The 8,564-nt window shown below is 42.3% G+C and overlaps 1 long non-coding RNA gene across 1 annotated transcript; it reads right to left on the bottom strand.

Annotated features, from left to right (window-relative positions):
• Nucleotides 1-3,938: 3,938 nt before the first annotated feature.
• LOC130356253 (uncharacterized) lies at nt 3,939-8,189 on the bottom strand. The gene is made up of 3 exons (XR_008888819.1): nt 8,062-8,189; nt 7,326-7,370; nt 3,939-4,150 (listed from the first exon to the last, which is right to left on the bottom strand). It is a non-coding gene; the product is annotated as an uncharacterized LOC130356253 (long non-coding RNA).
• Nucleotides 8,190-8,564: the final 375 nt, after the last annotated feature.

Below are 8,564 nucleotides of genomic sequence, written 5' to 3'. Positions count from 1 at the left end.
TAAGAGGCCGGGGGTAACTCTGCCTATACCTATGGAGAAAGGGGGGGACCTCTGCTGTCTATATCTAAGGAGAGAGGGGGGTTAACTCTGTTCCTATACCTATTGGGAAGGGGGGTTAACGCTGCTGCCTATACCTATGGGGAAGGGTGGGGGGGCTAACTCTGCTGCCTATACCTTTGCTGTCATGGCTAAACACTAAATGGTAAACACTGTTTTTAATATGCACGAAAAACAGGAATGTCCAGCGCTAAACTCAGGAACGATTCTTTATTAAATAGCCATGGGAGACATAACAGGAACTCAGACAAAGTGACGCGTATTAGCCGAAACGTGGTACTTTGTCGGAGTTCATGTGATGTCTCCCATGGCTATTTAATAAAGAATCGTTCCTGAGTTTGGCGTTGGACATTCCTGTTTTTCGTGCATATTCTAAGAGACGCAGTCCAAGTCAGGTCCGTGCGCCTACTGCCGGGGGAGCTGAAACACATCTTTGTTTCCAATTGTTTTTAATGGAATCTTGTTTCACTGATGGATTAGTGTGCTATGGGTATCCACCTTTGTGTGTGTGTGTGTGTGTGTGTGTGTGTGTGTGTGTATATATATATATATATATATATATATATATATATATATATAATTTTGTATTTATTTTTATTTATAAAATGTGGAAAACATTTTTTTATCATTTATTTCACATTTCACCTCCATGAGCATCTGTTCGAGACCCAGGCAGCAGCTGGGGTCATCTCCTACCTCCATGTAATATTATACAGTGATCCCTCAACTTACAATGGCCTCAACATAGTTTCAACATACAGTGGTCTTTTCTGGACCATTGCTACTTGAAACCAGACTCAACATACAATGCTATGAACAGTCCAGATCTGCGAAATGTATCAATGGCTGGAAGAACTGACCAATTAGAATGGGCAGTTCACTGGTAAAACCCCTGTATTACTGAAGTGCATGCACTGACTGGCTCTCTGGTAGCGCCCCCTACAGTACAGGATGGTACTACATGTTCTGTACTACTCTTTACCTGTGCCAGGGATAGCTGCTCCTATGGACACCAAGTAAGGGCGGCTTCATTTTACTTTTTTAGGACATTGTGTGTTCTGTACAGGACCCTGAAGAAGCTCCTGCCCTCTACATAGACAGTGATTTACAGCTTCCAGCAGCTCTTTTTTACACATTTTGGGGCTTCAGAACCAGATTTCCATAGAGTTATGGTTTCAACATACAATGGTCGTCCTGGAACCAATCAATATTGTAACTTGAGGGACCACTGTATATCCAGCAATAGGTATTGAGCCCTGAGTCCAACACCCAAAGGAGAGCAGTGTGCTATGTCCTATTTTGCCATCTGTGTGTGTGAGGGTAGTTGCACCAGGTAACGCCCCAATTGTTTTTTCTTTTCATGTACTTTGTGGTATGCCATGACAGCACTGATCAGTAATATCGCTGCTCTACTTGTACAGTCTGCTTCAGGCAGACTGTACAAGAAGAGCTACAGGAATCGGTATGGAGATGAGTAGAGGTAAGTGCCCCCAAAAACCCCTGACAACTGTTATTTTATGGTGTAGATGGTGTGATCAGCACTGATCACAGTATTTAAAGAGTTAAATGCTGGACATCAGCATGATAGCAGCTGGTACTCACTGAGTATCAATCACTCGTACATACGAGGCCTCTCTTGTCTTGGAGGACCTGTCCTGTATAACTCAGCAGCCCATTGATGTGAAAGGGGTGGCACTGCAAGGAAATGGAACGCTTAGGCCCTGTCCACAAGGAAATGTATCATCCTCTTGTTAATTCCAATTGGATTCTGCTGCAAAGTTCACACATCGAAAATTCCATTGTGGAACGTCAGACGAGGAATTTGATTCCGCCAGAATATTGAACTTCAGTCTTCTGACAGAATTCACTGTAGAAGTTGCAGGATTGTGCTGTAGTGACTAGGATGGCGCTTAATGGGGTATTCCTGCTTTATACATTCAAAGGATAGGGGATAAGATGTATAATTGCAGGGGTCCCGCTGCTGAGACATGAATAGAGGGGGTGTGGCATGACCTCATGAGGGGGCATGGCCGTGACGTCACATCTGGGACTCGGAGGCAGCGCCAGGAACAGAATTCCGGGGGCTGCACTGAGATTGCAGGGGTCCCAGCTGCAGGACCCCTGTGATCATACATCTTATCCCCTATCCTTTGGATAGGGGATAAGATGTATAGAGCCGGAATACCCCTTTAATATCTATGCTGACATTAAAGGGGTATTCCAGGCAAAAACATTTTATTCTTTCATTCTATTATTCATTCTATGCGGGTGCTGAATCTCCAGTTTCGGAAACCTCCGGGACTGGGGACGTGATGTCACGCCCCCTCCATTCATGTCCTTTGGATAGGGGATAAAATGTTTTTGCTCGGAATACCCCTTTAAGTGTAAATTCTCGTGGAGGCTGCTTCAAGCTGATTTCGCTCGGAATTTCTATAGTGTGACCAGACCCTTACTGTTAGTTTTTTCCACAAATTACAGCTGGCCTAGCAGAAGGACACAGTGGTTGGCTTAGTTCTGAATGAATTATTCTGTGATTTATTTTCTCGTTGTAAAAGAACACACGAGTTAAAGGGGTTCTCCGGTGCTTACACATTTTATCCCCTATCCAAAGGATAGGGGATAAGATGCCTGATCGCGGGAGTCCCGCAGCTGGGGACGCCCGTGATCATGCACCTGGCACCCCGTTTGTAATCAGTCCCCGGAGCGTGTTCGCTCCGGGTCTGATTACGGGTGACTACAGGGCCGGCGGCGTGTGACGTCATGCCTCCGCCCCCATGTGACGTCACGCACCTCCCCTCAATGCAAGCCTACGGGACAGGGCGTGATAGCCCCAGCTGCGGGACTCCCGCGATCAGGCATCTTATCCCCTATCCTTTGGATAGGGGATAAGATGTGTAAGCACCGGAAAACCCCTTTAAGGAGATTTTGTGATTTTTTAAATACCATTACTGTCCATGTATCTCCGAGACATTTTTATCTAGCAGAAAGACACAGTGATTGGCTTATTTTGGAATAGGAATTGCCTAAAAAATTGAAAATATCCAAAGTGGAGACCCCCTTTAATTACACCATAACATTGGTTGATATCATATATTTTAGACTTATAAATCATTCTGTGTAAGAGAACACACTGGTTGGGCAGGTTTTGTGGTTTTTAATTAACATTACTTCCATCTATTTCAGAGACCTTTTTCAGGAATGCAGAATGATGTACAGGGATTTACACTGATAGCGCTGGAGATTTTACTTTACACAAAGCCTAGAACTTACACTTAGGGGGAAATCACAAGGTAAAATAAGATGCTGAGACATGTTTGCAGCTTGGCCATATCCTGCTGGTCCTCCTAATCTACAACTGGCCAGCATTCATCTATTTACACAGCCGTACACACCTCTAAAGGGGAGTTAAATGGGTACTCCGACGCTAAACATCTTATCCCCTATCAAAAGGTGTTTAGCGCCGGAGTACCCCTTTAATACAGGGTGGAAGGAAAAGAAGTACTTTTGTAGTGACCATGATGATAACAGTATAGATGATTGGGGTTTGTAAGTATACATTTTATACCTTATTATTGGCTTTGCTTCTTCTGGATGCTGGTTCTTCTTGTTGGGACCATCTTCTTAAAGTATATTGATTATGGGGGAGATCTCTCAAAACCTGTCCAGAGGAAAAGTTGCTGAGTTGCCCATAACAGCCAATCAGATCGCTTCTTTCTTTTTTTCAGAGGCTTTTTATAAAAATGAAAGAAGCGATCTGACTTTTCCTCTGGACAGGTTTTGATAAATCTCCCCTATATCTTTATAATTGGTTTCATGTAAAAAAAATCCATACTGTACATTGTGTAGAGTTCTACATAAATACACTGTAGCTGGACCTCTGGACACATTTAGATATGGCATGTAGGCTAACACCAGTTTTTTTGTTTTAAAATATTGAAAAGCATTGGTATATAAGACATATTTCTTTTGGTTTGACATCCATCCAGTCTTCTGTTTTTTCAGTACACTATTCCTATTCGTTTCCAATATAATTGTTACTATTCTTCAGTAATCCACCATAGTAAATTCCAAATCACAAAGAGGCTGAATAATCCTATGGGAATAAAATGTATGTGGTATTATAATTTGTATAGTGTATGGATGTATATATGCAGGGGTGTTACTAACTATCCCTGGGGCTTAGTAGCAGAATATGTGCACTGTGATATCATAGCAGCAGAATAATGCACATAAAAAGGCCACCATGTATGCTGTGATCATGTGACATCATAACATAGAAATAAAAATATAGTAATGTCACATGTAGGCATTTTAAGGTCACAGTACTGGAATAATACAGAATGTAATGGTGCAGCGGGACATTGCACAAAGCAGAATTAACTGTGGGGCACTGTTGTAAAAATTGGGATGGGGCCACATTCTGCGTTCCTTAAACCCATTGTCCATAGTTAGGACTAACTACTCCTTCTCCCATAGAGGATAATGGGTGTTGTGTAAATAGCGTAGAACCACTGGCTACACAGTTTCCTCTGCTAAGGAGTTACAGTGCTACACTGTTTACGTCACCTCTATTAATGTTAATGGAAGTTAAGCAAACTGCATGAACCAACCACTATAGCTGTTTTCAGCTTCTCAATCACCTCACTCAGCTGCAACCATCATAAAGGAGTCCTAGAGAAGACATTTGTGGATATGTCATAAATGTCCCGATGGATATAATCCTTTATTGTTCTCAATAATGTCTACGGACATTCACCTATATATTTGAAGGGGTACATGGGGATAAAACTTTAAAAAAGTTTATTCTGATCCCTCTGGTGCAGTCTTTTTCGGCATTACTGATACAACATGATGGCAGGAGGATGGTTAGAGACCTCTGAGGGCCATTTTAACTCATCCGGCCCCTGCGTTCGCACCTTGTAGGGTGATGTGTACCCTGAGCACATCAGCGCCTGCCTTTGCCTCCTTTAGATGCTGTGATCAGTATTTTATCACAGGGTCTAAAGGGTTAATGACAGACATCAACAGGTTTGCAGATGTTAAAGATGAGTGCTGAAATCAGCTGTCACTAACCTCCAGTAAAGCTCCTAGGCTCGCTTCGTAGACACTTAATACTCCTGGGTGTCCATGTACGCCCAACACCAAGGACATACAGGTATGCCCTGTGTCATCTAGGGGTAAAGGATTTTTCTGGGCTAATATGATTGATGGTATATCATTAAGGTAGTTCACTAATCACTGATTGGCAGGTTGCTGACATCCAGCAACCCCTCCCAAACAGCTGTTAGGCACCTGCAATACACAAAGAATGTTGCCTAAAGCAGTTGGCTCTGTTCACTGTGTAGTGGTGATAATGAGCTACTGCATCTAAGCTCCCGTTAAAATGTACCTGTCGTCAACAAAAACTTTTTATATAATGTAGATAATACCATTATTTGTATATTTGTAATATACATTGGTTAAAAAATTTGTATATTTTTGTCCCTACAGCTATTGTTTGTGTGTCTCTATAAGGAGTCCAAATACAGGAAGTGTGGGTGGACAAACAGGGCTCTGTGCACTTTGGGCTCTGCACACTGAGGCTCTATGACATGCCCTCGGCTCACACAGCAGGATGATTGACAATCCAGGAGCCTGCACAGAGCTCTGCTTGTCCTGCCCTCACTTCCTGTATTTGGACTCCTCATAGACACACACAGACAATAGCTGCAGGGACAGCATTTTTCACCCAAAAATACAAATTTTTTAATCAATGTATATTACAAATATACATATTATAGTATTATCTACATTATATCAAAAGTTTTTGTTGGTGACAGGTACACTTTAAAATAAACAGGAACTTAGCTGCAGGCCCAGCCACTACACAGTAAATAGAACCAACTACTTTCAGCCCAGCCCCATTTACTGGGTATTGAGGGCATGGAACTGTTGTTTGGGGGATATTCCACATGCGGGCACCCTAAAGATAAGCCATCAATCATATTAGCCCATAGAACTCCTTTAAGAGGAAAACAGTCATTCTGTTCACCCACACAAAACCCAATACACTGGGTTATAGTGTGGGTGAACAGGAGATCAATGAGGGATCATTATCTTCTCTGAATTGCACACTGGAGGCGGGCCCGCTGGGTTAATTTGCATATTCATTGTCGCTGGTCACATGAGTGCTCAGTCGGTGCATGTGCTCACGTGACCAGCAACTACACGTTACGACTCCACATCACAGACAATGAATATTCAAATTGACCCCACAGGCCCACTTGCAGCACACCATTTAGAGAAGATAGAAGCGGATCATCGGTGGGACATATCTCCAGAAGGAAGGTACATATTTAAGTCAGTGACCCCTCATTGATCTCCTGTTCACCCACAATATAACCCAGTGTATTGGTTTAGTGTGGGTCAACAGAATGACCGTTTTACTTTAATTCCTTTAATCAGCCCAACATTTACCTTTAATTTAATATCTTCCTAGGGACCTGTTGAAGAAAAAATCAAGCAGTATTTCCTTTTGCAGGATGCATTGCTCCCCCCTTCTGCACTCACATAAATTTCCTTAAAGTACCCAAACTTATTTTTTATTTTTTTTTGTATTACTTCTTTCCTTTAATCGAGCAAAGTGTTACAGCTATCAGCCACTCTTCCTAAATGCTCCCAGCAACAGGCACTTAAGTTAAAGGGTTATTCCCATTACACAAAGAAATTGTATATTTATAGGATCCTATAGATCTGTCATCACTGATATGTAATGGGAATACTGTGTTACAGTTAATTTTTCTTTCCTTCTCCATTTGGCCCAGACCGCCATGAAGACTTATTTTTGCTATGTCTCAACTACTGGCAAATGCTGAATACATTACTGCTTCAGGATGTGTCCCTAAATATAATACTGCCACACAGTGTGTCACTGATTACAATACCTCCACATCCTGTTCCCCTGAATACAATACTGCCACATGCAATGCCCCTGAATATAGTATTGCTACATACTGTGCCCCTGAATACCATACGCCCAGGGGTCAAGTCCTGGGAAAAAAAAGTGAAGGAACTCACCCATGATTTCCACTCAAAGGCTGGTACTGCTAATAGGAATGGTGTTCCTGCTGTGGAAAAAGTGCAGGAACTCAGTACCCACATGTTCATGCAGGACTTGACCCCAGCATACGCCACATGCTGTGTCCCTGAATATATTCCTGCCACATGCTGTATAGTTTTCTAGTTTTACAAATATATCTACTTTGTAAGCTTCTTTCTGTCACTGTTACCTTTATTAGTCAAGAAGATTCTTGGAGAGTTGCTGGTCACAGGGGCTGAAAGAAATTGCATATACATTAACCACTTAAAAACAAAGTACACTTTAAAGTGTAATGTTACAGTACATTAAAGTGACATGGAAACAGAGGACAGAGGTGGTTTTTAAATCCATATGTGAAATGGTGGCAGTCACATGATTTACCACAGTAAGCACTTCTGACTTTTATTTCCTGTATCCCCTTTTGCACAGGCGCTGAATAGTTGTTCAATAATCCCACCATAGGCAGCAGAATATATAGGCAGCAGAATCTCCTATATCCGCACATGTACCGAACATGTTTCAGCAACGGTCCAGCTCAAAAAGCCAAGGTAAGTGATCATGTGGATAAATTACATGACCATTGCACATCCTGGGGTAATAAAGACTGCCTGATTTATATTAGCTTAAAAGCATGCTCTGTGACCTGTTCACAGGTGGGGGAAGGGGGGGGGGGGCTGCACTGAAATCGTTCTATATACTTGTGTCAACTTTCACTGTAATGCTGTACAGATCATTTTCTAGAAGCATCCTCCTTATCATCACAAACAGATCAGAAAGTCGCCAGTTTACTTTTAGGCCTAGTGGTCAGAATAAGTAATACACAATTTCAGGCTTATTTATTATATAGATCAGTGTTTCCCAACCAGTATGCAAAACTACAACTCCCAGCACCATGTATTTTGATTCCCAGGGTAAAGGGTTCTTACCATAACAGCACTTGGTGACATTGTTGAACCTCAGGTCTTTAGGGCAGCAAGGTGACTCAAGAAGAAGACAGTCGTCATCAATAACACAAGGTTCTGATCCGCTCCCAAAGTCATCCCCATTACAAGAGCAGATGTCTCCAGTGCACTGTTTATATAAACAACTTGAGCACAAAGTGTCTACGAAAACAAAAAATACAATGCTAAAGCTGATCTTGACATTTCTGTCTATGACTCTATGAAGTATAATTCTCCTCTAACTTAAAAATGTAATTCCTCATTTCCACCCTTTACAGTAGTATATTTAGAGCATTGTCTAGAATTATTATGTACATAGGGAATAAAATGTCTGATCGTGGGGGGCCCGCCACTGGGACCCCCCGCGATCTCCGTGCAGTATCTGCATTCTATGCCAGGCTGCTGCTCCAGTCTCGGAAACCACTGTGTGAGACTGGTGCCATCAATCCCTGGGCAGCTGGACTACTACTTCCATCATAGAATAAAGG

Source organism: Hyla sarda, chromosome 2, assembly GCF_029499605.1.
Source record: "Hyla sarda isolate aHylSar1 chromosome 2, aHylSar1.hap1, whole genome shotgun sequence".
In the NCBI taxonomy this organism is placed as follows: Eukaryota; Metazoa; Chordata; class Amphibia; order Anura; family Hylidae; genus Hyla; species Hyla sarda.
Note: the sequence above shows the minus strand (reverse complement) of the source record. Positions and strands in the feature narration are given on the sequence as shown.